Below are 17,596 nucleotides of genomic sequence, written 5' to 3'. Positions count from 1 at the left end.
GCAACAGGTAGGGGTGGTCCAGCATGCAAGACTGGGTTCAAACAATACAATAAAGTTTCTCACAATTCCCATAATTGAATAAAGTTTTCTCACAAGAAAAAAATTGGACTAGACCCACAATTGAATAGAAAGGAACTAAGTTGGATCCAGAATTGAGTCACAAAATGGAGTCAGTGTGGTTCACTCAATTCCCACAATTAACAAGCTTAATTCGTCTTGTATTTGAACCCAAATCTTATCAGTTACCATCACCAAACATTAGAATTTAGAGACAAACCAGTGACTTTAATGGTCCCATTGGATCCTCCCTCCCCCACCACCACATACACCCCTGCTAATTTCCGAAGTTTTAACTACCTTGATGCCCACTCTCCCCCATCACCTTTATCTTGATCTGACTGGATGCGTATCTTAAGAAAGGGGGAACTATTTCTGTGGGTGTGTGTTTGCGTGTGACTCTGTGTGTGTGTGTCTTATACTGAGCTCTCCTGCCTGCACTTTTGCTCATGCAAAATGCTCATGCCCTATGCTTTCAGTGCTGGTCGTCTCCTCATCTACCCAATGAATTTAAAACCATTCTTCAAAACTCAACTCCAATGTTACCCCAAGAAGCCTTTCCTGATTCTCTAAGTTAGTAATCACCCTTGGATCTCATATAAGACATTGTTTGAACCTCTAGAACAAACATATTTATGAGATCATAAAATCATAGATACAGAGAGCTAAAGGGTATTGGAGTCTTTCTAGCCAAATCCCTTCATTTTATATGAAGGTCATATAGTTCTAAGGGTCCTTATGCCAACTTTCACTCTCAAAGACAAGTCTTGGGTTTCAGAGCAAGATTACCTTTCCCATCCAGGTTCTAGGGGTATCTCTGAGGAGTCGGGGTGATTGTCTAATGTCATTGATTCAACCTTCATCAGTATGCTTTCTTCCAAGATTTATCAGTTAATTATCAATTAGTCAGCAGGCCTTCAGTAGCTTTAGAAAGGGATATTTAAGAAGATGCTACAATAAGAACATTTGGTGCCAAACATCCCTTCCCTCCTTCATACTCTCCCACAAGTACATACAGAGTCCAGGAGAAAGTGGGCTCCAGCTTAGAGAGGGCACTTGGGGGAAATAGGGAACTCACAACTCCCCATTAAGATTATGTCTGGTGCCTTTTCTACTTGTTTGGAAGAATTTTGTAGAGGGAAGCTCACCTGTAACGCTTCTTATATTCTGCCATCTTGGCTCCACCTCCATTTTCTTCAATTAAAAAAATCTTTTGATTTTTGTTTCTAATATTAACGTCTCATGGGGTCGCTGAGTTCTGTTTGGCCTTTTCTAATTTCAGAGAGTCCATTACTTGCAAGATTTTCTACTTTCTGTTCTAGGTTATTCGTTCTTTCTGTGTTCCTGTATCATTTTTATTTCACTTATACAGTTTAACTCTTGCCTCATTCCTTCTAGGTATTCTTTTCTCTTGTGGCCAAGCCATGATTTTGTTGTTGTTATTGTTGTTTTCCTCTTTGTTTCTGCTTGTAGTGACTGTAGAATTCCTCTCTTCTTCTGCATTTACCTCTTGGGTATCTCAATCCATAATATTTTTTCATCATGGTGAGTGTCTTCTCTCTCTGTTCTCTATCTTCAACTTCATTTTCTGATTTGGGCTTTTGTGCCCCAGTCAGGCTCTTTCTCTTCCCATTGGCTTAAATGAAATGGTCAAGACTCTTTTTGGTCCTGACCTTGATTTCTTGGACTTTTCCACTTCTTATGCTGCATCTGCAGTCATCGTCCTAGCAGCCTTTCAGTCAGAACTCTTCCTGGGGTCAACTGCCCCAGATAAAACGCATGCTCCTGTGGGTTTCTGTCCACCTTTTCCAGTTCTCCCCACTACAGATATTGTTTTGACCTTCTTTGAAACCTTCTGCGCCCAGGGGCTACATCAGGCTTCCGGCTTTCACAAGAATATGCCTCTTCTACTATCTCTTGAGTACTGCTTACCTTGATGGCAGAGCTTACCAGTTTTCTCTTTGGAGGTGACCCCAGGTGATAGGAGAGTTTGAAGCATTGTCTCTGTTCCTTCTTTACTTTTCTTATTTACCCCAGTATAGTTCGACACACCTTCCCCTCTTTTTGTTGTCCTTAGCTTTCTTCACGAGTTTCAGTTTATTGTGAGTTTTCACATTCCTTACATTTACAGGACCATATCTCTATATTTTTACTCTCCTGCCTGCCTTTCTGTACCCTTCTTTTTATAATCTAAGTTGTTTGATGAGCTCCGCGTACATTAATATTAGTCTGAGAGTGAATGAGGGTCATGCACACAACAGGGGTTCATCTGAATTTGACACAGTGAATGTGTCTGTAACAGTAACCATGAATCAATAAAAGTAGCCAAGTAAACAAGAGAGCTGGGTTAACAATGACTAAGTGAATGAGTGGTCACTAGCAAGGAGTGTGACAGCTCATAGTACATTAGGATTAGGGTAATATTTCACTGAATTTCCATGAGGAAGAAAAATGATGGTGTGCAATAGTTTTGGAGCAGGTGATAGGTGATCTGGACAGAGTGTGATGGGCAAACACACAGCAGGAGATCAGTAAATTCTGTTTACTGTGGATGACACAACCATGTACCTAGGAGAAACTTAGTAAATAATGTACTGAGTTTATGTGATAATGACTGAGCAAGGTGACAGGTGACTTGGATAGGATGGGACAGCCATGAACAAAGCAAGAGCTAGATCCATACCACACTCTTCTTTATGTGACAGTGGCCGAGTGTATGATCAGTGACAAGATGGACCGGGACAGTAATGGAGGAATTCAGAAAATATTGTCCTGAATGTACGACCACAACTGAATAGTAGGTGTGTATTAGGATGATGAATGTAGGATCGAGACATCTGGTAGGAATGTGGTGACAGGGACTGCAGTCCACAGTAGCTCACTCAATACTGTGCTAGATTTAGGTATGAGTGAATGGGTGATGGGGGCAGTGTTGCACATAGCAGAAGCCCTGGAGTCAGGAAGACCTGAGTTCAAAACTAACCTCATACACTTCTTAGTCCTGTGATGCTGTGAAACTCACAACCTCTCTTTGCCTCAGTTCCTTCAACTGGAAAATAAGGATAATAATAGCACCTATCTCCCAGGGTTGTTGTGATAATATTTGTAAAAGCCTGGCACACAGTAAACACTATATAAATGCTTATTCCCTTTCCTTCCTCTTTCCTAATCACTGTAGCATATTAATATCACAGTAACCGAGCAAGCGACAAGTGACGGGTGATAGGAAGGGGGTGGCAGGGATAGCTGTGCGCACAGTAGGAGCTCCATAAACACTGTCCTGGATTTGTGGCTGAGCCGGTGACAAGTGACAAGTGGCAGTTACAGGCAGTAAGCGGCAGGGACAGCTGTGCACACAATAGCGCGTATTAACAGTGTAGCTAGCTAAAGTACTGTACTGAATAAGTCTCAGTGACGGAGTAGGTGACAAGTGGCAGGTTATGGGAACGGGGTGATGGGGACAGCTGTGTGCACAGCAGGCGCTCACTAAATACCGGGCCGGACATATGTCACCGGGACTGAATGGGTAACAAGTGACGGGGCTGGGCTGCCAGGGACATGCATGCATATAGCAGGAGCTCAAGCATCAGTGACTGACTGACGGACTGTCTGACAGACCGCAGCAGGAAGTCTGGCAGTGAGGGGCTGCTGGAGAGAGCGCGCGTGCGCAATGATGCGCAACTTGATCCCATTTGAAGATCTGCGCGCTAAACTGTTTGTTTTGGCCCAAGATGCCAAAGAACCTGGGGGCGGGGGATCAGAATGTCTGTGCTTAGCAGTGATTGGATAAAAAAATCAATCGTTCAGCCAATCATATGAGACCGAAGGCCGAGCCAGTCCACCAATGGGGCGTTCTATTGCTTACAGAGCCCGGATGACGCTTTACGATTCTGGGTGTCCAGTAGGCTCGGAGAAAATGTTTAAGTTAAACCGCCATTTGTCTCCACCCCCTCCTTGCCCGGCCCTTCCCCCGTACCAATACCACCCCCGCCAGGTTCTTGCTATAACTGGGCACGAAGCCTGCAGGGGGTGGGGCTGGGGACCTTTAAAAGAGCGTCAAAGCCCCGGCAGCCTTCTCTCGGCCCTCCCCCGCGGTTCGGTGCCGCGTCCGCGAGCGCCCCTGGCACGTGACAGTGGAAGTCGCGGACTCCCGCGCGGCCCCCGCCTCCCCCGCCTTGCCTCGCCTCCCCTTGCGAGCCTCAAGATGGCGTCGCTCTGGCGGCCGCGGCGCTGTTGAAAGGAGAAAGCTTTATTGTTCCCCGCGCCGCCGCCACCATCCCCATCACCTCCTGGAGCCCGAGTGTTCGCGTGTCCTCCAAGCCGCTGTCAATAAAGAACAGACAGTTTGAATCGGCGGCGCCGAGCAGGTAACCATAGTGACGCGGGGCTGGGGCTCGGCCGCGGTGACCACCCCGGCGGGCCAGGGCTCCGAGGCGGAGCTGGGCCCTAAGGCCGAGCCTCCGGAGGCCTCGCCGGCGGGCGTCCCGGGCCTGGGCCTACACTTCCAAGTGGACACCCACCCCCCGGCCCAGGGTCCTGGCCCTTTCTTATGCCCCGACCGAAGTACCCCAACAGCTCTTAGGGAAGCCCGGCCTCAGACCCTCGACTGTGCCACCCGGGCCAGCCCCTGACCTCTTTGTGCCCCACCCGGACAGGGGGAAGGACAAGCATTTGTTCAGCGCCGTACTAACACTGTCTCATTTGATCCTCACAACAACATCCTATTTCCACCCTTATTTTACAGTTGAGGAAACTAAGGCAGACGGAGCCCCATGAGGCTTCTGGAGATGCCAGGCAATAGAACAGGGACCTGAGAAAGACTTGAGCCTCATGCCTTCTTTTTACACACTGAACTAGACATTTGGGTTTAGAGGAGATAAACACGTGGCCGACTCAGAATTCGCACCCAGGGCCTCCGGCTTCCAAACCCCGGGGCTCTTGGTGGAGATCCCTAGGCGAAGGGGGTGGGAGTCGGCGTGGTGGAGTGCAGGGGACGGAGGAGGGCCGGTCTGGGGGAAAGAGTCCGCAGATAGTGACCAGCTGAGCTGCCTTGACCTCCCAGGCTCCAGCCCACCCCGTGGGGGTAGGCGATGACGGAGGTGGTGGCGTGGAAAGCGCTTGTCAGCACCCGGGTGCCTGGGACTCTTAGTGGACCCCTGGCCCGAGCTGTGCCTTGGGTCAGTCAACAAGCACATATTAAGTGCCTCCGTGTGCCGGGCGCCAGGGCTGGCCGGACACACTGGCCGCGAGGCTGGAGTTTGCTTTTGAGTGGGTGGACAAGGCCTGGCCATGAGGGATGGCCCTTCCTCCTGGAGCTGCTGGGAAGAGCTCACCCGTGGGAGAGACGGCCAGCCTGGAAGGGGGGGGTGAGGGGATGGAGGTCCGAATTCCATCTGGCTTCCTGATCCACCCCGGCACCACGGATTTAGCGCTGGAGCAGAGACCTTAGACCGACCTGAATCACTTCACCTGGAGGAGCCTCTGTTTCCTCATCTGTAAAAGAGGTTAATTCGCATAGAACCTGCCTGAGGAGGTGCGGAGTTGTAAGGTTCAAATGAGATCTCGTTGGTAAACCCTTTGCCAGAGATAAAAGCCTGTAAAAATGCCAGCTATTATTACCTATGTAGAACAACTCTAAAGTTTACAAGTTTTACGTACATCATCTACCTCAAATGTAAAGTAGGGAATAGGGCTGTGATCGTCTCTTGATTTAAGGATGAGGAAACTTAAGACTTGGAGGGAAGTGACTTGCCCAGGGTCACATATCTTAAGGTGCAGCTGTGGGAATTCAAATTACATTCAAACGACTTCTGACTTTTGGGGACCTTTCTGCAATTCCTTCCTGCCTGGACCTCGGTTTTTTCCTTTGTAAAATGGAGATGGTCGTTCAGTAAGTAAACATTTGTTAAACTATGATATGTGCTAGGCACAATGCTCAGCCCTGGGGATACAAAGAAAGGTTTAAAAATAAGTTGTTTTTTTTTTCTGTTCTCAAGGAGTTTGTCACATTCTTTAATATCTCTTCTAGCCCTATCATACCTTGTCTGAATGGCTCTTCCAGCTCTGGCAGTCTTAAGCAGGGATGGCAACCTTTTTGTTTGTTCCTTTGTTTTTAAAGGGAGCTGAGTCGTTTTTTGTAGTACTGTTAGAATGTAACTTTTTAAAAGCCGCACCATTGTGCTTACTACTTGTATTCATTCTTCTCATGATTTTTTTTCTGTGAGTCTTCTCCCTCAGCCTTGTGCTTCATGGCCTCTCCAGGCCTTTCCTCCTGTGCCTATCTTTCCATAACCCTTCCAGAGAGGATTTCACCACCATGACTGGATGCTTTATTCTGGTCCTTTTTTAGTATGTTGGGGGATTACTTGGATAAGCCTCTGGTTGTCTACCAGCCAGTTTCTCATTCTTAGTATTGCTTTTCTTACCCATATAGTTTGGAACTAAAAGGGTTGGTGACAGTCACCCAGTCTGACCCCCTCATTTTTACAGATGCAGCAATAGACCTAGAGAGATAAAATGATCACAGAGGTAAGGTTATCACTGAATGGCTTTCCGTTGTTTTTTGACCTGCTTATAATGTTGATTCTCCTGAGGTTGTGGTATTGCATGAACTGTAGCCATACATGCATAGATTTTCTGTTCATGCCAGAGAATTTTGACATTTTCACACTCTACAGATTTGTACCATGCCTGGAACATAGTCAGCACTTTATAAATGCTTGTTTACTGAAAACAACATTTGAACAGGTTTATACATCTTATTAATTTCCATAAAGTAACACAATAGAAACACCAAATAAATTGTCATCTACAAAAGGCCCTTATTTAAATGCATATGTTTGACCTTGGACCTGGACGGAATATTCAAAGCAAGTCTCTCATTAGCTCATTGATACAATTAATTTATTGTTTCCTTGTAAAGGAGGGAGAGTCTGAGAAGAAGAGTCTAGAAATCTAGAAGCAGACTGAGCAGAGCTAGGAGGAGAGCTCGGTGGCAGCAGAGGGTGGTAAGCAGGACAAGGACAAAGTAGGTCACTCCAAGGGGAGTGGAATCCGGATGAAATTGGTGCTGGCTCCAGGACACAAAACACCATAGACTTAGTGTTGGAAGGGATCCTAGCCATCATTCTAGTCTAATGGTTCTCAGAGAGTGATTTGATGACTCTGGGGGGTCCTTAAGGCTCATGGGGTCCTTGAGGTCAAAACTATATTCCTAACAATACTTAAGATGTTTTAATTTCTGAACTAATTTCTAAATACTGTTAGATGGAACCCACATAAACAAAAGTTCTTGGCAGTGAGGAGAGGGCAGAAAACTTGAGCTGCTCTTCTAGTCCAGTACCCTCAGAGGGAAAACAGATGACCAAAGAGGTAAATCGCCTTGCCCTAGGGCACACAAGTAGAAAGTTGCCAGGTTGAGATTTGAATTCAAATTCTATGACTCTAAATTCTCTGTTTTGCCGTGCCACAGATGCTTTTATGCTTAGGGCTTCAAGTTTGTTCCCTCAGGGATTCCCCCCTACCCCTCAGCCTCCCCCAAAGAATTACAATCAATAAGCCTATTCCTTTATTTGTCTTTAAAAGCTATTGGTATATAGTGATTCAACAATTTAGTCATTTATTAAGCCCCTACTGTGTGCAAAATACTTTGCTGGGCAAGGGAGGAGACACAAAGTATAAATATAACACATTTCCTCTGTTCGAGGAGTGCTTATTCTAGTAGGGGGCATAAACTATACCCAATAAAGCATTCAGACTTATTAAATATGTACTGTGTGCTAAATCCTGAGCCAGCCCTGGGAATGGGAAGGCAAGTACTTCCCTATGCCTCTCAGAACCATTGTTGTCTTTTCAAGCTCCATTCAGAGCCCTGCCTCCGGGAAACTGCCTCTGACTTTTCTAGCTGATGGTGAGTGCTCCTCTTTTCTCAATTTTCCTTGTACTATGTTTGTGAATGTGTTATATTAGCTTTGTTTCCTGTTCCTACTTCTCAGTAGAATGTAACCTCCTCAAGGGCAGAGACTTTCACTTTTGACTTTGTATCCCTAGCACCTGGCACCATGTTGCCACATTAGTTGGTCAGTCACTTTCAGCCATGACTGACTCTGTGATCCCTTTGGGGGTTTTCTTAGCAAAGATACTAGAGTGGTTTGCCATTTCCTTCTCCACCTTATTTTGCAGATGAGGAAACTAAGGCAAACAGGGTGAAGTGACATGTGTAGGATCACACAGCTAGTAAGTGTCTAAAGCCAAATTTGAACTTAGGAAAAGGAGCCTTCCTGATTCCAGACCTGGTTCTCTAACCACTGCTCTACCTGGCTGCCTTGCTTGGCATATACCATTAACTTATACATGTTTGTTAAATGTTGAAAACAAGAACCAAAAAGAATCCCTCCTCCTTGAGGAGTTAAGGAAATCCTCTACATATGCCTCCAGGAACAAATATGAAATGCTCTGGTTGGCATTCAAGCCCCTTCCTAACCTAGCTCCCTCCTCCCTTTCTAGTCTTCTGACACCTTCCTCTCAACCATGTAGTCTTCCATTTAGTGACACCGACCTCCTGGCTTTTCCCCAAACAAGCTGCTCTGTCTCTCAGCTCTGGGTATTTTCTCAGGCATTTCTCTGTCTGGAACACTCTTCTTCCTCTGCTCTGACTATTGACCTCTCTGGCTTCCTTTAAGTACCAACTAAAATCTTACCTTCTAAAGGAAGCCTTCCACAGCCTTTGTTGTATATAGTTTGTTTCTATATATTTGTTTTATTAGCAACTAGGTGGTGTGGTGGGTAGAGCAGCAGGCCTAGAGTCAGGGATTTGAACTCATTTTTGTGAGTTCAAATCAGGCCTCAGACAGTTACTAGCTGTGTAATCCTGGGCAAGTCACTTCACCCTATTTGCCTCAGTTTCCTCACCTGTAAAATGAGCTAAAAAAGGAAATGCCAAACCATTCCATTATCTCTGCTGAGAAAATCACAAATGGGGTCATACAGTCAGACACAACTGAAAAAAAATGATACTACAACAATGACAGCAAATGTATTTGCATGTTGTCTCCTCCATTAGACTGTGACTTTGAGGGAAGTCTCTTTTTGTGTCCCTAGTGCCTAGTACAGTGCCTGGAACATACTAGGGGCTTAATAAATCTTTATTGGATGAATAAAGTGCTATGTGAAGCCAAAGGGAAACCTGAGGGGGTAAGCATTAGCTGTATGGGGCTGCTTTGGAATTATAATAGATTTTTATTATTTAGATACTTATGTATTGCTGACTAGAGAAAATTGCTCAAATATGGGCCCCCAGTTGTAGGTGATTTGGAGTGCTGATTGTTAACAGCCAAAGAGAAGAAAACATAGTTATTTCTATTGAAGTATAATGTAGTTCTATAGAGCCAGCCTTTTTATTTTCCACTTTCCTCCAATTCTTTTAAAATAATTTTGACACCCCCATTTTAGAGAGAAACTCATCCAAAGATAATTTAATTTTCTTCTAAACTAATTATAGAACCCACTAGTCAAATCATTTCTCATGATTTTAGCCAGTTAATCCCTAAGCTTCAGTTCACAAGACCATGTGCTTGGAAATGGTGATTAAAAACAGCTAGTAGTTTCATGGGTGAGACTGGTGGAATCACCAGTAGCTGTAATAATACAAGATAAGTGCAAGAAGAAAGCAGGCAAAATGTTATGGGAAACTGAGGCAAGATTTTTGACCCTGAGGTTAGGAAAGGGAGTTGAGTCTTCATTTCATTTTGCACAGTGCCCTGCACAAACTTGGTGCTTAATGTTTGTGGAGTAAAATTTCTAAAATTTATTGCTGTCTTTTGTTCTTCCATCCCCTTCAGACAGTTTGTATTAGGGAGCTGGCCTTGAATCCAGAAAGACCCAGGTTCAAGGCCCACCTCTGACATGTCCTGACTATGTGACTTTTGGTAGGGCACCTTATATCTCTGCTCTAGGCAACTCTTAAGATTGTAAGCTGAAGAAAAGGTGTTTATCTGCATTAGTAGAGAGAATTCCCAATATCAAGGAAGTCACAGGTCAGGTCTCTGTTCCTCTCCCATTTCCCAGGATATCCCTCCCACACCATTCTTTATAATGGTGAGTAAAAAGCAAAAGAAAAAATGTTCAGTAAAATTACTGAAAATTAACACCTCAGCCATGGCAGAGACCATGTAGAAGAGAAAGCAGAGGCCCTGGGTTCATATCTATGTCAGCTACTTCCAATATGACTTTGGGCAAGTCATGTAATTTCCAGAGGACTCAGTTTCCTTATCTGTCAAAATGAAGGGATTGGCCTGCATGGCTTCTTGAGATCCCTCCCAGTTTTAGACCTATTCAGTATCCTATACCCAAAGTACTCTCTGCAGAGAAGGGCAAGCAGTGTGTCCTATAGCTCTTCTTTGAGGTCAGACTCGATCGTTATAATTACACAGAGTTCAGTTTTAATTTTTCCTTTCATTTTATATTGTTGTTATTGTGCCTGTTCTGGTTCCATTCCCCTTTTATCAGTTTATGTCTTTCTTTGCTCCTCATATTCACGTTTGTTACAGTGCAATAATATTCCTTTACATGCATTCACTGCAGTTTGTTTTGCCATTCCCCATTTGATGGGCATTGACTTTGTTTCCAGTTCTTAGCTACACAAAGTGTTGCTGTAAGTATATGTAACACCTTTTTTAACTTTTGATCTCCTTGAATTTTATGCCTTACAGTGGGATCTTGTTTCAGTAATTCAGTACTTTCTAGTTCCTCCTTAGATCCAACCTAAATCTACCTCTTACTTGGCTCCCTGGGTCCAAGGAGAACAAACATGACCCCTCTTCCACATCATGACTTCAGATATGTAAAGACAGCAGCCCTGTCTCTTGAGGTTTCTCCAGGCCATATACCCCAAATCCTTTCAGTTGGTCTTTGTGGGGAATGAGCTTGAGGCCCTTAGCCATCCTGGTTTGTCTTCTCTAGAGGCTCTCTGGTTTTTTAATTCTTTCCACGCTTTAAAGGAAATGAGGCAGTTCAACAGACATCTGTGGGGGTGACATTTGCCTTTACGTGAATGAGGGATGGTAGGAGCAAAGGCACAGAGATGGGAACGGGTGGAGACACAGGCCTAGAGGAGAGGAGCTCTTTTTGGCCACAAGAGTACATATGCCTCTGGTGGGAGCTCAGACCTCTCAGTTTGTCAGATTATGGAGGGCATTGAATGCCAGCCTACAGACATGATTTATCTTAGGCTTGTGCCAAATGGGGATAATAATAGCACCTTCCAGGCTTGCGGTTAGGATAAAATGAGACAATAGTTGTAAAGTGCTTTGCAAACCCTAAAGTGCTCTTATAGATGCCAGCTATTATTACTGTGCTAGGAAAATGGTGGCAGAGGCAGCACTGTAGTGGATAGAGGTCTGGCTTCGAAATCAAGATGATCTGGGTTCAGGTCCTACTTCTGAAACATCCTGGGCAAGGCAATAAATCTCTCCGCTCTAAGCAGCTCTTTAAGACTTCAAATAAATAACAGAATAAGTGCTGACCTACATTGCTAGAGGGAGTTTCCTTATCTTGAGGGAGTGACCTCTGTCTATGATAGGTATCAGAGGTCTCTATCCTCTGGCCCCCAGAATTAGAGTTTTGAATAATTTAAAGAAAATTTTCAGAGGTAGCATAATCTATTGTCAAGTGTTGGATGTGAAGTCAAAGGATCTGGGTTTTAGTTCTAATTCTGCCTTTTGCTTTCTCTTTTTTTTTTCTCAGTCTCGTTTCTGTCTCTCCCTCTCTGCTTTCCTCCATTCATCCATCCATAGATCTAGAGCTAGAGGGAAATCTAGAAGTTATCTGGTCCAACCCTTTCATTTTACAGATGAAGAAACTGACCGCCAAGGAGGTTAAATGATTCCCCCGAGGTCACACAGATAGTAAATGCCAGAGGAGGGATTTGAACCCAATTCCTCAGCAAAACCAGTTGCCTTTTCCCTGTACCAAGCTGTCTTCCCTAGATAATCTCTAAGGTCCTTTCTGACTCCAAATTTATGGTTCTGTAATTGTATGTAGATAGAGAAGTAACAGGTTTTTTGAGCTGTCCAAAATGGGATGCTGGGTTTTGGGTTTTTTTAAGCCAATGTGAAAAATTATGCTGAGGCAGTAGTAGATCAAGAGAGTACCATAGAAAGAACAGAAATTTAAAGTTTTGACTTGAAACTGTATCCAGAAACCATCTTGCAAATGTCATCAGAAGCTATACTCCAACCTAGCAAATGGAGCAAGAAACTGAACACAGAGTGGCCTGTTAACACAAAGTAAAAGCAAACCTTGAATTTCTTTGCTATTTTGGGTTTGGGAGGGCCCTTCACATTCACATCAGTACAGTGTTACTTGGTGATTTGGGTCGGCTGGGTTTTGAGCCAGAGAGTAGGTGATGACCCTTGCGTGGCAGGATGATGGAAAGCCCTGGAGGAAGAGCCAGGGCAGCCAATGTTTTTTTCAATCTATTTTATTTCGGTTCAAAGCGACATTGCAAACAGACAACCCAGGAAAACAAGCCACACTTTGGCAATATTCTGATACTTTTGGAGATTGAGGAGGATTGGGTATAACCAGAATGTGGCTTGTTTTCTCGGGCTCTCTGTCTGCAACGATGCTTTGAACTGAAATAAAATAGATTGAAAAACAAATTGGTATGCCCTGGTGCTTCATGCCGAGTATTTACATTATGCTTCTGGAGCACTGCTTGTACCAGCAGCACCCTGGGGGAAGGCAGGGACCTCTTGGCCTCTCTCAACTCTTCAAGAGAGTAAGCACTTTGATTTTGGGAAAGGAAATTGAATTGGGATATATGGTTTCCTGGATCTCCAATAACCTGATTTTCAAAGGCATCATCTTGGATAATGGGGAGAAAAGCAAGCTGCTAAGCACATTGAGAAAAGTATTAAAATAATGTTAAGGGCATTTAAATTCGGTGATAAGATTGTCACTCTCTAACTTGGTGGATTGGTTTAGCAGTGAATATGAAGGATTATGTTCGATTTTGGCTCTCCTCTGGCCCTTAAGGAGAGTGGCTAAGCTAGAGAAAACTAACTTTCATGACATTTCTCCCTTATTTGTGATTTAAGTCAAAATCAAGACACCAAGCATGTAATTTAATGAGATTAATGAAATTTTAGTATGTTCTTGATGTAATTTATGCATTGACACCCCTGAAGATTGAATTTGTTCTCACAGAAATGTGGCTGGAGCTGGATTATTGTAGTTCATAGGATTATTGAATTTAGAGCTTGAAAAGACCTTAGAAATTACTTAGTCCAAACCTCTCATTTTACAGTTGAGGAAACTAAGGCCCATAGCAGCTGTGACTTGCCTGAGGTCAGACTCCATATACAGAGTGCTAAGTTTCTTCCTAGTACCCTAAATGCTGAACCTTTGAAGGCTCCATGATTCCCCCAGTCAGAGAAGGCACTTTATCTGATGACAAATGTTGACAATTCCATGCCTTTTCATCCAGCTTCTCTTGTTTGCCATAATTTTCTGTGTGTGTGTGTACACACATACACACACACACACACACACACACATACAGAAAGTCCACCTTGGCTTTCAAATCTTTGGTTACATGCTATGTACCCTGTAAATACCAGACATGCATCTTGTTATACCCCTTTGGGCCATTTGTAATTTTGATTCTTCCCAGATTATCACAGCTCTGTAGAATCGCAAATATAGAGCTGTATAGGACCCCAGAGGTCACCTAGTCCAACCTCCTTATTTTATAGATGAGAAAATTGAAGCTCAGAGAAATTACAACTTGTTCAAGCTTGCCAGTGGGCAAAGCTGGGATTCGAACTCAGAATTAAGAGAGCACCTAGCTAGCTGCCTTTGGTGAACTTAGGTTACCTGACCCAGGTGATCTACATCCTTGGAAGTGAAAGAGTTGGCAGATTTGGCTGCTCAGCCACCATCAGTGATCTTTGAAAGAGGGGGAGAGCGTCCACTGGATTGATTAGTTTTGCTGATTTTTAAATTCTTTTTCCTCTAAAAAAAGAATCTTTGTTATAAAGGTTGTCTCCCTGGAAGAGGTTCTGAAGTGGGAGGTGGGCTCATTTATTGAGTGCCTCCTATGTGCCAGGTACTATGCTGACCACTTTTCAAATATTATATCATTTGATATTCATAATAATCCTGAGAGGTAGGAGCTGTTATTATCATTTTACAAAGGAGGAAACTGAGGCAGACAAAGTTTCAATGACTTGCCCAGGGTCATACAGCTAATAAATGTCTAATGCTGGATTTCACCTAAGGTCTTTCTGACTTCCAGGTCCAGGGCTCTCTTGCTGAGGAGTGAGATATTGGGGGAAACTGAGGCAACAAAAGGTGGCAGTATTTTTAATAAGAAAGATATTAGAGAAAGGGAGTTGTACCACAGGATTGGAGAAGAGTAAATGCCCATGTTTTCAAATAGAGTCTGCAAACTATAGGCCAGTGGACTTGACTGTCCTTGATAGTACTTTCAGGTGGATTTGGAACTGTTGAATAGTCATTCCCAATGAGTAGACCTTCCTAGCTTTTATTACAGCTTTAAAGTTCTCTAGTAGAGTGCCCCAATCATCTGTGCTTTGAGCTTGTGCTGTTGAACATCACAAAATTAGAAGGGCTGAATTACTAATACACTATTAGGATCCAAAGGTCTTGAGAGACTTGGAACATTGGGCTGAATTGAACCATGTGAAATTTAGTAGGAATAAATGTTAAGTTTTATACTTGGGCTAAAAAAATCAAATTCATGTGTGCAAGATGAGGAACGATTAGACAGCAGTTTGTCCAAAGAAGACCTGGGGATTTTTGTGAATTGAAAGCTCAGTATGAGTCAACAGTGATGTGGCAGCCAAAAATCTCATGCAATTTTGGGCTGTGTGAAGGGAGAAATGACTTCCAGGGATAAGTAGTCATCATCCCAATTTACTCTGACCTGGTCAGACAACATCTGGAATATTATATTCAGTTCTAGGCAACACCACTCTTAAGAATGATAGTGATGAGTTTGCAAGTGCCCAGAAGAGGGCACCCTGTAGGCTGAAGACCTTAAATCTGTGCTGTATGGGAATCATTAGAACGACCTGGGATGTAGAGATTCATGCATTTTGATGTCTGTCACATGGAGGGTTGTCACATGGTGGAGGGATTGGGCTTGTTCTATCTGGTCCCAGAGAATAAAAGTAGGAACAGTGAGTGGAACTTACAGTTCTCCCACAGCAGCATGGGCTGCCTCTGGGGGTAGTGGTTTTCTTTCTCATTGAAACTCTTCAAGCAGGGTCTTGATGACCACTTGTTAACATGTTGTATGGTTGGCAACACTTAACTGCTGAAGTCCTCTCAGACTGAAAATTCTGTGTCCCCTGTCTCAAAGTGCTCTCTTTCTCTATTTCAAATAGGCAGCAAACAGTTAAAATCTTATTTTGGGAAAGAAAAAATCACTTTTTATGTCTAATTTATTTTGGTGCAAAGAAGATCAGAGCTGGAAGGATCTTGGAGTTTACTCCAACTGGATCAGATGAAGAAATTAAGAACCAGATAGATTTAACTTGGGCTAAATCTTAGAGTTGAGACTTCTGCTGAGGTCTTTGTGCCAAAGGCCAGGCCTCTCAGCAGTTTCAGTGTGCTGCCTGCCACTGAGACAAAGGGATGACAGGAACTCATCAATTCTTGAAAAATAATTCAGAATTTTGTACTGGTCACTAGTTCAGGCTTAATATGAGACTAAGAAGGGAAGTTGGATACTCTTATGCGTAGCACTGTTGCACACACACCAGCCCTGTCTCCTGAAAGAAAGATGATGTCACATCCCAGTGCCAGGCCCTAGAACTCTTCCTGCTTCTGTCATGTTACCTAGTTTACAAGGTGTCTCAGCCTTTAGATTGTGGGCAAGGGCAGGGACTTATTTTTGCCTTTCTTTGTATCTTCATCACTTAGCACAGTGTCTAGCACATAGTAGGTTCTTAATAAATACTTGTTGACTTGTAGTTACAGTCTGTATCTCAAAAGAACATAAATTGCTGACAGGAAGATGGATAGGATTGATGTCAGGGGAAGAGGATTGGCTAGGTGAAGAGGGTGGAGAGAAGGAGGGAATGAGGGAAACCAGCCTAGGAACAGAGACAGAGCAGAGTAGACAGGTCTTCTACAGGGCAATGTTGGTTTTGGACATTCAAAGATGTCTTCACTTTGACATCAAAACTGTCTGGCTCTGGAGCCCCAGGCTAGCTAAGATCATAAAACAGTCTAATGCATACATGGTCATTTCTGGTTTTAGTAGTAGTGGGAAAGAAAGCAGGAAGAAGGAAAGATAATGGAACTTTTCATAAGTCTTTTATCATAGGGTCATGTTACCCAAATGGGGCTGCTACCAAAAGAGATTATTTTAGGAACCAATTTGACCAAGTCTTGAGAGATTAGCTAACTACCTCAATATTAGAAATAAGGAAACAGAGGTCCAAGCATTTTAAGTGACTAGTCCGAGATCATACAGGCTAAGTAGCAGAGCCAAAACTTGAACCTGGGCTTCTGGTTCCAAAATTCCCAGCTCTGAGTTACATGAGCCTCCCTCTGGTATGTGGGTAGGATCTGTGCTTGTGGAAAATCAATACCCTCGAGAAGTGAAAGCAAGGATAGAGAACAACGAGAGAGGAGAAAAGAAAAGGCTACAAGGAGAGAAAATGAGAGCAAGGACTCAGCCCTATCCTTTGGGGAGCCTGCTTGAATCCTCCTCCTTCTGCACCAACAGAAGCATATCCTGAGAGTGCAGGAAGTGTTAAAAGAGCCAGCGTTATCTGCATCTCCCAGTTCTCTGGCCCTCCAGCTTCTCTCATATCCCTACTCCCTCCTGCCCCAGAATCCTCAAGGTTCTAGTAGCTTGTCATTTTAGCCATAAGGACACATGAAGTAAGAGAGAGCAATTTAAACACTGATTTGTAAGGGTTGTCGTATATTCTTGAATATTTGGTTATTTGGGAAACTATGGAAGGTCTAGAGCCTTCTTCATTCATTCTACCTGCTCTCATTCCAAGGCATTCCAAAATTAAACCGAGAGCCCCCAAGAAATTCTTGAAAGTGTCTCTTTAAAGATTCTTTTACCCCACTACTAATCCCAGCATAGCTCTTCAGTTTGTGATGATTGTTACATGCAACTCTTGACAGGGAGTTTAGCCACCCTAGACACAAGCACTCAGGCAGCATGCAACTGCCAGCATGTCTCCAGTTTTGTTTTGTTTTGTTTTTTGTCGTTCTTTTTTTTTAATCTGGTTAAAACTCTAGGGAGAACTTTCCAAGGTCAGGGTCCATGACAGCAGAATAATTGGCCCCTGGAGTTCTGGCCATTTCTGAGCAACAAAATGTTGAGGAAATTCTTGACAGATTTTTTCATATCTGTCTGAATAGTTTTGAGCCAATCCCATGGAATCCCAGAGGCTTAGTCCTGAACTTTAGGGCAATAGAAGTTCATGAATACCTTTGCCGTGGTGTGTGTGTGTGTGTGTGTGTGTGTGTGTGTGTGTGTGTGTGTGTG

The 17,596-nt window shown here is 43.7% G+C and overlaps 1 protein-coding gene across 1 annotated transcript in view; it reads left to right on the top strand.

Annotated features, from left to right (window-relative positions):
- Nucleotides 1–4,214: 4,214 nt before the first annotated feature.
- The window catches only part of ZBTB40 (zinc finger and BTB domain containing 40), an 85,323-nt gene continuing 71,941 nt past the window's right edge, over nt 4,215–17,596 (top strand). Inside the window, exon 1 of the mRNA XM_069079343.1 lies at nt 4,215–4,424. The gene's annotated coding sequence lies outside the window, so the exon portion shown is untranslated. The remainder of the gene's footprint in view (nt 4,425–17,596) is intronic.

The sequence above is a fragment of the Petaurus breviceps genome, unplaced genomic scaffold, assembly GCF_028583685.1.
Source record: "Petaurus breviceps papuanus isolate PSGF00001 unplaced genomic scaffold, PetGlider_PUasm1.0 91041, whole genome shotgun sequence".
NCBI lineage: Eukaryota > Metazoa > Chordata > Mammalia > Diprotodontia > Petauridae > Petaurus > Petaurus breviceps.
The sequence above is the reverse complement of the archived record's forward strand: the minus strand, read 5'-3'. Positions and strand labels throughout refer to the sequence as shown.